Source organism: Pezoporus wallicus, unplaced genomic scaffold, assembly GCF_028554395.1.
Source record: "Pezoporus wallicus isolate ANWC-B61680 ecotype Strahan unplaced genomic scaffold, APGP_CSIRO_Pwel_v1 contig_787, whole genome shotgun sequence".
NCBI classification, from domain to species: Eukaryota; Metazoa; Chordata; class Aves; order Psittaciformes; family Psittacidae; genus Pezoporus; species Pezoporus wallicus.
Genome location: NW_026641881.1, coordinates 870,729 through 876,865, shown reverse-complemented (window position 1 = coordinate 876,865; position 6,137 = coordinate 870,729).

The following is a 6,137-nucleotide window of genomic DNA, read 5'->3' as shown; positions in this document are numbered from 1 at the left end:
GGTTGAAACACATTTAAGCCATTTTCTCATAAAGCATCCATCTTCCCAGCTCTGCAGTCACAGCCTTTCTCCACCCTGGTACGTTTGGAGCTTAGGGAGGTGGAGCAAGAGAAGAGTCGTGGCTTTAAGACAGAGGCCGCACAGGAACGCTGTAAGACAGTGGCAAAGGAAAGCAGTAACAGATTGGAATATCACAACCCGATACTAGACTGCGCTGATGCTAGACATTATTCCAAGTATTTTCATAGAAAGCAGCCATCAGTTGTTGAAGAGCTGATATAAACTAAGTGAATAGTGAAAGGAAATCCAAATCATTCAGGGAGCATTGCTGCTACTTGCTTAATGGGATTAAGGTAAAAGGGAATTCAAAATATGAAGCAAGTTTTAGTCCTGAATTCCAGAAGCTCAGGAAAACAAGCAAAAATGAAAGTTATTCAAAAACAGCATCTGTAGGCAAAGGATGCAGATTTGTTCTTAAAATTACTGCAAATAATTGTTACAGAAAACTAAATTCCTGTTTGGCTGATTATCTGCTTTGCATAAATGTTCTGGAAAGGCCCTAGGGCATTACCAATTTATCACAAAATAAAAAATTACTACTTGCAGACAACCTTCTGAAGTTCATTTAAAAGGGCAATGTGATTTTTCAAGTGTTGCGTATTTGCTTTTGCATGTGCAAAAGTAACAAGAAACAAATTCTCTGCAAGTGCATCCTTTCTTAACAGAGAAATCCATGCTGAAAACATTCTTAACAAATTCAGTTCACATTACTGTAATGATGTTTGTCTAGTAACATCTTGGGAATTACATTTAGCTTTAGCATTCATTAATTTGCTGAGATTTTCATGTGTTATTGACATATTTTACATCCTCTGCTGGATGTGAATTACGCCAGGATAATGGAAATTTTTTCTACGCATGAATTTTCAAAATGCCTTTCAAATACAACAAAGCATACAACAAAGAAAAGCAATCTCTCAGGAGCATCAGCATGCAAGATGGAATTTCTAGTTTATTATCTGCATGTATGTTTCCTGACTAGTAATATGAAATCTTAAAATAAATTGAACGCCACAATAGCCAGATCATTGTATCATGGTTATAGCAAATCATTAAAAACTAGGTTTTAAAGTTCATTTCTTAGAAAAAGAGCTGCGTGGGAGATGAAAAGAAGATTGTGATCAGTTTAAAATAACTCACAGAGAAACTTCCCTAGTACAATAAAAAACTTTTGAAGCTCAGTAGTTTTACATAGCTAACATCACCCCAAATACCTTGGGTTTAGCTAGCAAGGAGGGAAAGGCATTACTTCAGCCGCACAGGAGGTAAAAGTTAGAATTTATAAGAAGAAATTAAGCAATGGAAAATAAAATTTAAATGTCGGGGATAAAGCAGCTGACTGCGAAGTGTCTAAGAATTAGATGCCAAAATTGCCACAAACAATATATGAGCAAAGACGAATTATCACAGGCAACTATACTGCACTGCTTGGCAGCAGGAACTGTTTATCACTCTTTTTAACTTGGCATATTACAGACCTGAGTCTGCCACTATTTATCCATTCACTCAAACCATGCTTCCTCTATTGCTTGCTACTGCAAGCAGTTGCTGTAGCTCAGGACAGCAATGGCAGAAGTTGAGACAAAGAGGAGTTTCATGTAGGAAGAGAGTGCAGGTGCAGAGCATATGGAGGAAGGGTGTTATTTTGGGGTTTCACCATGCTGGGCATGCTGAACCCTCTTGCTGACCCTGTCCTAGGTGGGCTAGGATGATTTGGCAGAGGTAACCTCCACCAAGAGGGTGGAAATACCCTGTAACAGAAGAGGTGGTGAAGTCAGCTATCATTATAGGAGTTGTGACTATTTAAAACAAGTTCCCTTTTAATGCTTGCCCACAGAAGCAGAAAAAGGAGGAGATGGTGAAGCTGAGCAAATACCTGGTTAAACGTGCCCATGTGGAAGGTGTTTATTAAGGGCAGTTACATTTAATAACCAGAGGCACACCATTATTTCATCTGGATAAGAAACTGGCAGGGCTTGAAAGAAAATTTTGCTGTCCCTTTGTTGCCATGACAGCCTTATCAAAAATATAACAGAAGATAACACAACTATCAAACTCAGGATGTGAAATTCCAATGAATTCAGGATATTGTCTGATAGACTAGCTCAGTAATTCAATAAGAGCCATTATCTTTGAAAATCATACCTACATATACCGTTGCTGGTGTGAAGGAAATGCAGCAGAGAGAACTGCTGCATAGTCTTGTTCAGTACTTCTGGAAAACAGCGAGACAGGAGGATTAGCAGCAAGGCTTTCTGATGTTTTCTTCCTTTTCACGGCCACAGAAATATTTAGAGTTCCTCTCGAATGTTCATTGTCTCATCCTAGCTAGATTTCAGTCTGAAGTCTTCACATTTTCACTCCTAGGATATGGCACGGTAAAGTTAGATGACACATCACCCCACTCTGAGCTAAAGCAGTCTTTTACATCCTTTACAGCCCTACAGTGACTCTGAATCCTGGTGGGAAAATACTCAGTAACTTTGAGAAACAAAACATTTTTGGTAGAGTGATTTTATAGGCTGATTTTGCAACTGAAGTTTTGGCAGCTAGCATTTACTGCTTTGGCCAAAACCTGAAAATAATTGAGACGAGCTATTACTTTTGCAACTCTGTGTGCTTCAAGCTGCTGCAAACACCTGACCTTAGTTTTAAGTTCCCGTAAATCTTCTGATTAAGAGACATGAACTCTAGACCACATGGAGGTTGGTGGGATTTCTCTTTTCTGTTTGATGTCTACTGGTGGCCATCCAGGAGTGTAAATCATGAAGGATAAGTTAGAGGCAAGATGAGGAAATGTGAAAGAAAAATGGTACAAAAATAAAAGTGAAGGAACATCACCTTGTAGATGCAGTTGCCCTGCAGTTCAGTAAGGTCTGATGCAGGCCCTGATTAACATATGAATTTATTTTAATGCCACAGATAAAATACGATCCTTTCCACAGTAGAAAACAACAGGAGACCACAACGGTCTTTAAAAAAAAAGATTGTAAACAAAAAACACCTACTGGGGTTCAGCTTGCATGAATAACAAATTCAGAGACATAAACAATCCATGCCAATGAAACCAAACATGTACCAATGTACTATTTGTTGCCCTGACACACAGCTATATATTCAGGCATATTCAGGGTGGGCCACAATTTATTTCAAATTTACTGAACATTTCAAAGCCAAAAAGAAACCAAACCCACAACCGAAAAATACAACAATCAGCTGATTACATTTCCCAGTAGCTAGGAACAGACACACTCTGCCACGTCATTTTTCTCCCATGCAAAACATATGCTGATTTTGCAGAAGGTCTCCTATTTCCTAAACCCACCCCACAGTGAAAACACACAGCTTCAGTACTGAATCAGTGCTGTGCCAATGGTCTCTGTCAAAGACAAGCATCAAGCCAGCAGCATGAAACCTTCGCAGCTTCAAATGACTGGAGCAGGAGGACAAGCCAGAGGTACCCTTGTCCTATTGAGAAAGATAGTCTTTTCTGTTCCTAGGGACCTTATTCTTCTGCATGTAGGACAAATGAACTGAAAAGACTTTCTCTTCAGGTAGCCCATTCTTCTATCACATGTCATAGAATCATAGAATAGTTAGGGTTTTAAAGGACCTTAAGATTTACCCTTTTACTGAACCCAGTAACTTGGTTTTGTCTACAGCAAACATTCCAGAAAGCATTCCAGTGCTAATTTGCAAGCACAAATGAAAAATACACTGGTTCCAAGGCGAGCTCCTTCACAGTGATGAATCAGCATCCCTGTAAAAAGTGTATATCTTAGAGCTCTTCTGGTTTTTAATTGAAATTCTCATGTGAATGTTACTTCTGGTTCTGGTAGCATTAGGCCAATGAATTACCACAGCTCTGATCCAGCGTGACAGCTCCTACGTGTAACAGAGAAATCCATAACCTTAAGAAACAAAGAAAGCTAAATGGACAAATGCTTCTTATGTATCAAATCTACCAGCACATGAACCACTGCACACTGCACTGAACTAACAGCGCTCCAGAAAAAGGCAAGTATCAATTGGGATTTTTGTCATCTAGTATCGCAATAAAATATTCAGGAAGTCAAATGCTCTCTATTCAATCCCAAATAGAGAACTTTCAGTAAGAGTACAAAATGTGCAGGCTACAGAAAGAAACAGACACATAAATGTCTAAGTTTACAGAATCATAGAATCATAGAATAGTTAGGGTTGGAAAGGACCTTAAGATTGTCTAGTTTCAACCCCCCTGCCATGGGCAGGGACACTTCACACCAAACCATGTCACCCAAAGCTCTGTCCAACCTGGCTTGAACATCGCCAGGGATGGAGCATTCACAACCTCCCTGGGAAACCCATTCCAGTGCCTCACCACCCTTACAGTAACAAACTTCTTCCTTACATACAATCTAAACTTCCCCTGTTTAAGTTTAAACCATTACCCCTTCTCCTATCACTATAGTCCCTAATGAAGAGTCCCTCCCCATCATCCCTATAGGCCCCCTTCAGATACTGGAAGGCTGCTATGAGGTCTCCATGCAGCCTTCTCTTCTCCAGCCTGAACAGCCCCAGCTTTATCAGCCTGTCTTCATACAGGAGGTGCTCCAGTCCCCTGATCATCCTTGTGGCCCTTCTCTGGACTTGTTCCAACAGTTCCATGTCCTTTTTATGTTGAGGACACCAGAACTGTACACAATACCCCAAGTGAGGTCTCACAAGAGCAGAGTAGAAGCGCAGGATCACCTCCTTTGACCTGCTGGTCATGCTCCTTTTAATGCAGCCCAGGATACAGTTGGCTTTCTGGGCTGCAAGCGCACACTGAAGCTTGCTCATGTTCAGTTTCTCATCAACCAACACCCTCAAGTCCTTCTCCACAGGGCTGCTCTGAATCTCTCCTCTGCCCAACCTGCAGCTGTGCCTGGGATTGCTCTGACCCAGGTGTACGACCTTGCACTCGGCATGGTTAAACTTCATGAGGTTGGCATCAGCCCACCTCACAAGCGTGTCAAGGTCCCTCTGGATGGCATTCCTTCCCTCCAGCATATCAACCGAACTACACAGCTTGGTGTCATCGGCAAACTTGCTGAGGGCGCACTCAATCCCACTGTCCATGTCAGCGACAAAGATGTTAAACAAGACCGGTCCCGATACCGATCCCTGAGGGACACCACTCGTTACTGGTCTCCAGCTGGACATTGAGCCATTGACCACAACTCTTTGCATGCAGCCATCCAGCCAGTTCTTTATCCACCGAGTGGTCCATCCATCAAATTAATGTCTCTCCAATTTAGAGACAAGGATGTCATGTGGGACAGTTTCGAATGCTTTGCACAAGTCCAGGTATATGACATCAACTGCTCTACCCCTGTCCATCAGTTCTGTAGCCCCATCATAGAAGGCCACCAAATTGGTCAGGCAGGATTTCCCCTTGGTGAAGCCATGCTGGCTGTCACCAAGCACCTTGTTGTTTTTCATGTGCCTTAGCACGCCTTCCAGGAGAATCTGCTCCAAGATTTGGCCAGGCACAGAGGTGAGACTGACTGGTCTGTAATTCCCTGGGTCATCCATTTTCCCCTTCTTGAAAATGGGGCTTATATTTCCCTTTTTTCCAGTCATCAGGAACTTCACCTGACTGCCATGATTTTTCAAATATGATAGACAGCGGCTTCGCAACTTCATTCACCAGCTCCTTCAGGACCCATGGATGGATTTCATCAGGTCCCATGGACTTGTGCATGTTCAGGTTTTTAAGATGGTCTCGAACCAGTTCCTCTCCTACAGTGGGCCCAGGGTCTTCATTCTCACAGTCCCTGCGTCTGCCTTCCAAGACTTTGGTGGTGTGGTCAGAGCATTTGGCAGTGAAGACTGACACAAAGAAGTCATTAAGAACTTCAGCTTTCTCCAAATCCAGGGTAGCCAGTTCTCCTGAGAGCTTCCAGAGGAAGCCATCGTTTTCCTTAGTCTGTCTTTTATTCGCTACATACCTATAGAATCCCTTCCTGTTATCTTTCACATCCCTAGCCAAGTTTAATTCTAACTGGGCCTTAGCTTTCCTAACCTGGTCCCTAGCTTCTCGGACAACATCCCTG